We start from the raw sequence: 8,965 nt of genomic DNA, 5'->3' as shown, positions 1-8,965 counted from the left end.
AATAATCACATTGGAGCAAAAATACAAGTTTGAAGATTTAGAGGAGCTGTAAAACTGATGTGTGTTGACAAAGGATTGAGAATCTACAAAGAGTGGCTAAAACATCTAGCATGACTGGAAAGAGGGTTTAGGTTACTGAGTGTGGTAGATCCTTGACACTTTTGTATTCAGTTGTGCAGTATGTTTACACTCTCGGAGGAAAATGTTAACTTCTTAATTCACTTGTTAAGTTGTATTTTGCTGTTTGCTTTTGTGTTTGCTGCATCCCTATTGCCTTGCAGTCACTGAAACTTCTCTGCTTGATGACCTTTTTTTTCACAGAAGCATTTGACTTTGAGTTGAAAAGGTGTTGAAGTTTGAGATGATGCAAGGGAAAGTTACAGAAATTGAGTTGAGAGAATACAAACATTAAGGATGGCATTGAGCTTGACCCTTTGACATGTTCTGAACCAGTGTTCATTAGATTGGAAATGTATGATGTATTTGGATTCTGAAGGGTATTGAATGCCAAGTTAAGGAACTAGGGTTTTATCCTGTTTCTATCCCTGCTCTGCCACCCAGTTGCCTAGCTTTGATAATTTATATTATGAAGCCAAAAATGTTTCCAAAACAAAGTTTATTTCATTTTTCACCCACTCTCCTGAATTATTGCTTTAGGCATTAGGAAAGCCGTTGGTGATATTGAACTGCATCATGAAAGCATTCTTAGGAAAATGGATTGGGGACAATGTTCAGATAGTTTTGGAAGAAAAATGGATATCTATTAAGAAAGCTTTTGTAGTAGTTCTGAAATAGGTAAATACAGCTCAGCTATCATTACTAGTTACTAGTTCATGGAAAAGGGTGAATATTAAGAGACTATATTGGGCCTCCCCGGTGGCACAGCGGTTGACCGTTGGGTTGCAAAGCTGCCCACAGCCTGGGTTCGATCCCCGGCTGCTCCCCGGCCACTGGAGGAGGGCCACATGGCGCACAGACCTTTCCTGCCGCCCGCTGCTCCCCTCAGTAGTGTACTTCGGTCCTTCTGCCTGTTCTGCCCCCTGCTCTGGCTCTGGTGAATTCTCTCACCCTCCCGCACTTCTGACTGTACCCAGTGCTTGTATAAAAATAAATAAATCTTTTTTTTTTTTTTTTAAAAAAAAAACTTTACAGGGGGAAAAAAAAAGACTGTAAGGTATGATTTCTTTGAAAGAAGAATTGATAGAACTTTAAGGTTATATATATGTAAATACAAAGAATATTGGTGCTTATTAAATCATTTTCGGACTACCCAAAGTAGCTGATGGCAAGGAAAATTTTATCGAGTGTTGCCCAAAGTATAGTTATAGCCTGGGGATTAAAATTTAGTCTTTTATGAAGTCATTATATCATTCTTTACTTGGCATAGGAACATATATTAGAAATGTTAGAAGATTTTGATATGATAAATCATTTGAAGTATCAGTTCTTAATGTAAAGTCAGAGTAAACTATGATGCGATACTCCAGGAAGTGGGCTGCTAAAGAAAGATGTCCTGTATCCATCCCCCTTCTCCATTCTTATTTAGAAAATAACAAGGAGTAGAATTTATAGATTCTGAATAATTTATCTTAAGGCATTTCTAATTTTCTGACTAGGAATAAAAGTTGGGAACAAATGTAGGTTCCTGAATAGTGAAATATGATTTAGATTGACTTCTAGGAAGTGCCAGTGTCAAATTTATAACAACTTTTAACAAATTTTAGAAACAGCTCTTTCAAATCTTAAATGAGTTGTGGATGTATATTAAAACTTTGAGACATGTAATCATGTGGAATAAAAGCATCTTATTTTAGTGCTGTTATCAGTTAAATTTGGAAGGCTTGTATAACATTTCTAAAAGTAATGCAAGACTCCAATTTAAGTGGTACATTTTAAGGATACTTTCATAACAGCTGCCAAATGGATTTTTCTTGTGCTTCTCTGATTAAGTAAGTAGAAGTAAATGTTGCATATGCACTATTCTTTAAGCACATTCTTTGAAAACTTTTTGTTCCTGTTCTAAATATAGACAAGGCAGTCAGTCCCTCTGGGGATTAAAGCACAAGAGATGGGAAGTGAAGGCAGAACCATAAATCATCAGCAGTGTTTAAGTGGTTATGTTGACCTTGTGACTAGCTGGGTGAGGACATAGCATACAAATGGTGGGACCCAACTTGACTGATTTTGAGGTCTTCTCAGATCAGTGGCCACATCATTCTTTTCAACTTTGAAGGAGGAGTTGATAATCATACTTAAGCTTCTAGAATTTTGTTTCTTGGAGTTTGATTATTTTTAAGTTGCTTTACTCCTACAAGATAAATGGATATACCTTTTTTCTTTTATTCTCTTAGTGCTGGATCATTAGGTTGTTCTTGGCTTTTTCTGTTACAAATACTACTACTTTCAGGAGTACGTGCTGGTATATGTATTATAAAATAAATTCATGAAAGTACTGGTTCACAGGGTATGCACATTTAAAATGTTGATACATGGGCCTCCCTGGTGGCGCAGTGGTTGAGCACTGGGTTGCAAAGCTGCCCACAGCCTCTGCAGCACCGGTTCCATCCCTGGCTGCTTCCCGGCCACTGGAGGAGGTCCCGCATGGCCCGAAGACCTCTCCTGCCTCCTGCTGCTCCCCTACAGCAGTGTACTTCGGTCCTTCTGCCTGCTCTGCTCCCCGCTCTGGCTCTCGTGAATTCTCTCATCCTCCCGCGCTTCTGACTGTACCCAGTGCTTGTATAATAAATAAATCTTTAAAAATAAAATAAAATGTTGATACGTGATGCCACATTGTACTAGGAAGTGAGATTTCAGCCTAATGTGTTAAAGTGTCCCTGGTAAATTGTTTATAGCAAATTTTTAAAATTTACATTTCAGAGTTTTTTAATAGTTTGGGTACCCATAATTTTTTTCTCATTCCAGCTTTTGCTTATTTTGTGTTTTGTTCTTATAGCTGTGGGAGCATTTGATCTATTGTAAGGAAATTAGCCTTCTGTCTTAATTTTTTTTCCCAATTTGTTATTTGTATTTGACCTTTGTGGGGGTATTTTCTTTCTTTTTGGCAGAAATTTTTATGTAGTCAAATTTACCATTTTCTTTAGGGTTTTGAGTCAGAGTTCTGTTTCATTTTAGAAAGGTCTTCTGTAAGGTTGTAAAAAATTCTCCCATGTTTTTTGCTAATACTTTCAAGATTTTTATGATTTAATTTTAACATTTAATTCTTAAATTCTTTGGTAGCTTATTTTGTTTGAGAGAGTGAAGTAGTGATACATTTTTGTCACATGATTTCCTATTTGTCCCAACACCATTTATTGAATCATCTATCTTTACTATCTTAAATGCCAATTTTGCCATATACTTGTAGTAAGGGTAAACTGTTTTCTGCTTTTCTTGTTTTTTTGTCTGATGCGTACGTGCCAAGTGTTTAAACTGCTCTAACTTTTATTATTTTTTTTAAGATTTTTATTTTTATTTTATACAAGAACTGGGGTACAGGTCAGATGCGCGGAAGGGTGAGAGGATTCACCAGAGACAGAACGGGGAACAGAACAGGCAGACTGACGAAATGCACTGCTGAGGGGAGCAGCGGGCGTGACAGGAGAGGTCTGTCATGCCATGTGGGACCCTCGCTGGCTGGCCAGAATCGAACCGGCACTGCAGAGGCTGCGGGACAGCTTCACAGCGTGATGCTCAACTGCCTGTGCCACCAGGGAAGGCCTAAACTGCTCAAACTTAAATAGCAATAAAATCCCAGCTGGTAGGGTATTTCCAGAATTATTTTATCTGGCTACCTATATATACATAATTTTCTATCTGAGTTTATTTATCTAGTTCCCTCTCTCTTTATTGGAATTGTAATGGGTTACATTTATGAATTTAGGGGAGAATTAATGTTAGTAATGGCATATGTATCAATATTATCTTTTTAGTAGTCTGAGTCATTTACTTAGGTGACCCTCCAGTTACAAAAAACACTTTCTTTAATGAGTGGAATTGTTACCACAGAGGAAGAAAGCTTTTAAAGTTATTTTCAAACAGCTTTGCAGTTGCCTGATTATATTTGTGTTTCCTTGGAAATTTAATATTAAAAAAAATTAGCTTCTCATATAAAACCAGGTTTAGTACTGAAATGGAGACAAAAGATAAGTAGTGGGGCTTGTAGCATATAAGGGAAAAACAAATCCCTAGTTGCAAAGGGTTTTCTGTTCTTAAATAAAAAGTAGAGGTATCTTGTACATTAAGAATAGTCACATATTTACCTACTTCTCAATTGCTTTTGTGAAAAGAGAACCATTCCTGGCTCCAGGTTGGTTTGTATGTTTTTTCCCCTCATCTTTATAACTAATTGACTCATAAACTTGACTAATTGGAAGATAACAGTATTAATTTATTTGTGTCAGTGTTTTTGAAAGCTCTAGGGAAAGTTGACCTAGTGTTGAAGTTTTTTAAGCTGCCGAAGTCTTTAATCATAGAAAAAAGGAATTTCTTTTTAAAATTTCTGTTCTTTTTCTAAGGTTATTAAATATGCCTAAACGTATATATGAATTCCATTCTTGGAACTTCAGAACTTCTTAGTCTCACCTAATATCATCATTAAATTATAGAAAAATTGATTTTTCTATTCTGATATTTTAATTGGGTATAAAAATTCGAAATAGTATGTAAAAATTGTTAGTTGCTTTTGCTTGTAGGTGAATTATAAAAATCAGAATTTAAAAGGTCAAGTAAATACTTCATTATGTTATTTTCTTATAGACCGTCCATACTACACGCATAGATTTGCATTTAAAGCTGAAGATACCATGTATGAACAAGGGCTGTAAAGCTACCACCTACCTCCATACGCTCTCATTTACTCACTTATCTTCCACCAAACTTTTTGTTGTCCATCTTACTAAAAATGTTAGTGAAACATTTTGCAGGACCTCTTTAAGTTCAGAATTAACATAATCAAACATTCATTTTTATAGTTTGCTGAAAGGGGTAAACAGTGATTGCTTCAACATAATAGAATTTGGGTATGTTTACATAACCTTATCTTTTATGTTTTGGAGAAATTTAAAGTTATTTTTGCTTTTTGTTATGGAAAATTTCTACAATAAAAGAAGATAGAGCATTAATGAAACTTCTTTTAGCCATCACTGAGTCCCAGCCACTGGTAACTCATGCTCAATTCCAATCCCACACCCTCATAGATATTTTATTATGTATCTTAAAATATAGCCACAATACTCCTAATTAAATATTTCCCTAACGAGTTTAACAATATCAAAATCCAGCCAATGTTTTCATTTCATGTTATTTAGTGAATGCCACAAATGGTCTTTTTAAAAATGATTTTAAGATTAGAATCCAAGTAAGGTTCACGTATTACAATGGATTATTTGTTTCATAAGTGACTTTATGGGTTTCTATTGGTTGCCTGTGAATGTACACTGATATTTGTTGATGAGTGCTCTTAGGATTTTTTTATTTTACTGTTTTTGCTGAGATAAATTTACATTGCCATTTATCTAAAGCATTCTACAGTTTCAGTGCAATCCTTATCAGGGTTCCAATGGTATTCTTCAAAGAAATAAACAAAAATTGCTGAAATTCATATGAATCCACAAAAGACCCTGAATAGTCAAAAGCAGTTCTGACGAAAGAGGAAGAGTAGTGGTATCACAATCCCAGATTTCAAACTATGTTATAAAACTATAGTGTTCAAAATACTGTGATACTGGAACAAAAATAGACACACACCAATGGAGTACAGTTGAGAGTCCAGAAATAAACCTGCACATCTATGGAATAGCTAATCGACAACAAAGGAGCTCAGCTTATACATCGGAGACAGGAGAGTCCATTCCACAAATGGTGCTGGGAAAACTGGGCAGCCACATGCGAAAGAATGAAACTACATCACCATCTCACACCTTACGCAACAGTTAGCTCAAAGTGGATTAAAGACATGGATGTAAGACCCAAAACAATAAAATACATTGAGGAAAACATAGATAGCCAAACACTTCATGACATTGACCTCAGTGATGTTTGTGGATTCACCTCCGGTGGCAAGAGAAACAAAAGTAAATATAAACAGTTGGAACCACATCAAACTAAAAAAATTCTGTGTTGTGAAATAAACTATAAAACAAAAAGACATGCAACTGAATGGGAAAAATATTAGCATGTCATATATGTGACAAAGGGCTAATATCCAAGATATAGAAAGAATTTATACAACTTAACAGAAAGAAAAGAACCCAATCAAAAAAATGAGCAGAAGAGTTAGACACGTCTCCACAGAAGACATCTGTATTGCAAGCAGGCACATGAAAAAATGCTCATCATTTATCAGGGAAATGCAAATCAAAACAATGATGAGATACCACCCCATACCTCTGAGAATGGCTCATACCTAAAAAACCAGAAACAAATATTTGAGAGGATGTGGAGGAAAAGAAAAACCCTCATACACTCTTGATGGGAATGTAGAGTGGACCAGCCCCTATGAAACACAATATGGAGGTTTCCCAAAATATTAAACATAGATGTTATCCATCAATTACATTCTTAGATATCTACCCAGAGGATGCAACAGCACTAATTAGAAGGGCTGTAGAAGGGCATTAATTAGAAGGGCACTCCTTTGTTCATTGCAGCATTATTTACATTAGTCAGGCTATGTAAACAACCTAAGTGCACAAGGACAGGAGTGGATTAGAAAAATGTGGCATATATATACCATAGAATACTACTCATTTGTGAAAATAAATAGTTCTTCCTCTTTGTGACAACTTAAATGGAACTAGAGGGGATGCTGCTAAGTGAAATAAGTCAGAAAGGAAAAAAAAAAAACACCACATGGTAACACTTAATATGTGGAATACAGAGAAATGAAATAAAGTGTCAGACAGAACCAACTAATGATAAACCCAAGAAATCTGGAGGTGGAATTGAGACTTAAAGATGAGGAGGGGGCATGATCGACTATGGTGGAAGATTATGGGATCCCTGGGTGGTGGGTATAGTGTGGTGACATGCATCTGAAGACATGTACTCTTAAGTCTCTGAATCACATGTGATAGTGTAAACCAGTGTTCCCTCAGTAAAAAAATTACATACACTAGAACGCAAAAATCTTACGTTTTAATTTTTTTCTGCACAAATGCATTCACTCATTTAATCTACACTGCTGTCAAAATATGGAACATTGCCATCATCTCAGGAAAGCCCCTTGAACCTTTAGTAGTCAATTCATTTCAGTTCTTGTTATTTCCTATCTATAAAACCTTAACTCCAAGCTACCACTCTTCTGATTTCTTTCACCATAGATCAGTTTTGTTGTTATAGAGCCTCATTTGAATGGAAATATACAGTATGTATCTTTTTGTGCCTGGTTTCTGTGCTTTTGAGATTTATCAGTTATATTGCAGGTAGCAGTAATTTCTTTTTACTTCTTAATAGTATTCAATGATAAGGATATATCCCAAATTGGGCATGCAAATTGGTGCAGGCATTTTGGAAAACAGTAAAGTTCCTCAAAAATCAAAGATAAAGCTACCATATGATCCATTAATCCCACTTCTGTGTATTTACTTGAAGGACATGAAAACACTTATTTGAAAAAAATTGTATGTGCACCTGTGTTCATTGCAGCACTTTTTGCAGTAGCTAAGTCGCTGGAACAACCCAAATAACTGATGATGAAGAATGGGTTAAGAAGATGTAGTATAGGGATCTCCCTGGTGGTGCAGTGGGTTGACCACAGCACCGTGAAGCTGTCTACCACCTCTGTGGTATGGATTCAATTCCTGGCCGGCCAGGGAGAGACCTACATGGTGCTGCAGACCTCTCCTGCTTGCCTGCTGCTCCCCTCAGCAGTGTTTTCGGCCACCTGCCTGTTCTGCTCCCCACTCTGTATCTGGTGAATTCTCTCACCATCCTGTGCCTCTGGCCTGTACCCCAGCTCTTGTATAAAGAAATAAATCTTTAAAGAAAAAACATTTGGTATATATAGAGAATGGGATACTACTCAGTCATAAAAAGGAGGAAATTTTGCCACTTGTCACAACATGGATGGACCTTGAAGGAATTAAGTGTAAAGGTGTAAACACAAAATCCATATGATTTCACTCTTTTGTAATCTAAAGAATAAAAACAAACCCTTACACTGATGACAAAATGTTGATTACTGGGGGAAGAAAGGAGTAGGGCATAGCTTGATGGTGGATGGTAAATGGACATCTGATGATATAAAATGATATAAAATGATATATAAAATGATATAAAGTGATATAAAATACACAATTGCTGAAGGGAGAAAATGCACCCTAAATCTATATAGTGTGGTAAACTAATGTAACCTCAATAAAAAGCAAAAAAGGAAATGCGGTAATTACTCACTTATTAGTGGATATTTTGATTATTTTAAATTTATGCCTATTTTGATCAGAAGAATGCAATGAACATTCTTACATAGGTTTTCACCTCTTGGATAACTAAGAATGGAATAGCTGGGTGGTGGGGTAGGTATAAGTTACCTTCACAAAAATTGCTAAATGTGCTCCAAAGTGGTTCTGTTTCCATTAGCAGTATTTGAGAATTCTGGTAATTGCACATTCAGTCTTTTTTGTTTTGGTGGGTATGTAGACAGAGCGAGGAGCAGAACAGGCAGACCAAAGACATTGCTGAGGGAAGCAGCGGGTGAGGCAGGAGAGGTCTGCCACGCCGTGTGGGTATCTCCTTGGCCGGCTGGGAATCAAACCGGTGCTGCAGAGGCTGCGGCCAGTTCCACAGTGCTGTGCTCAACCCTCTGCGCCACCGGGAGGCCCTATATTGTGTTTTATTCATACTGATTTGTATTTGCTCTTAATGTATTCTGGATAAAAGTATTTTGTCAGTTAAATGTATTATGAATATATTCTAACTTGTAACTTGCCTGTTGATTTTGCTGATGGTTTTTTTGATAAGTATGATT

Source organism: Talpa occidentalis, unplaced genomic scaffold (assembly GCF_014898055.3).
Source record: "Talpa occidentalis isolate TD23 unplaced genomic scaffold, MPIMG_talOcc4v2.1 talOcc4.470, whole genome shotgun sequence".
Taxonomy (NCBI): domain Eukaryota; kingdom Metazoa; phylum Chordata; class Mammalia; order Eulipotyphla; family Talpidae; genus Talpa; species Talpa occidentalis.
Note: the sequence above shows the minus strand (reverse complement) of the source record.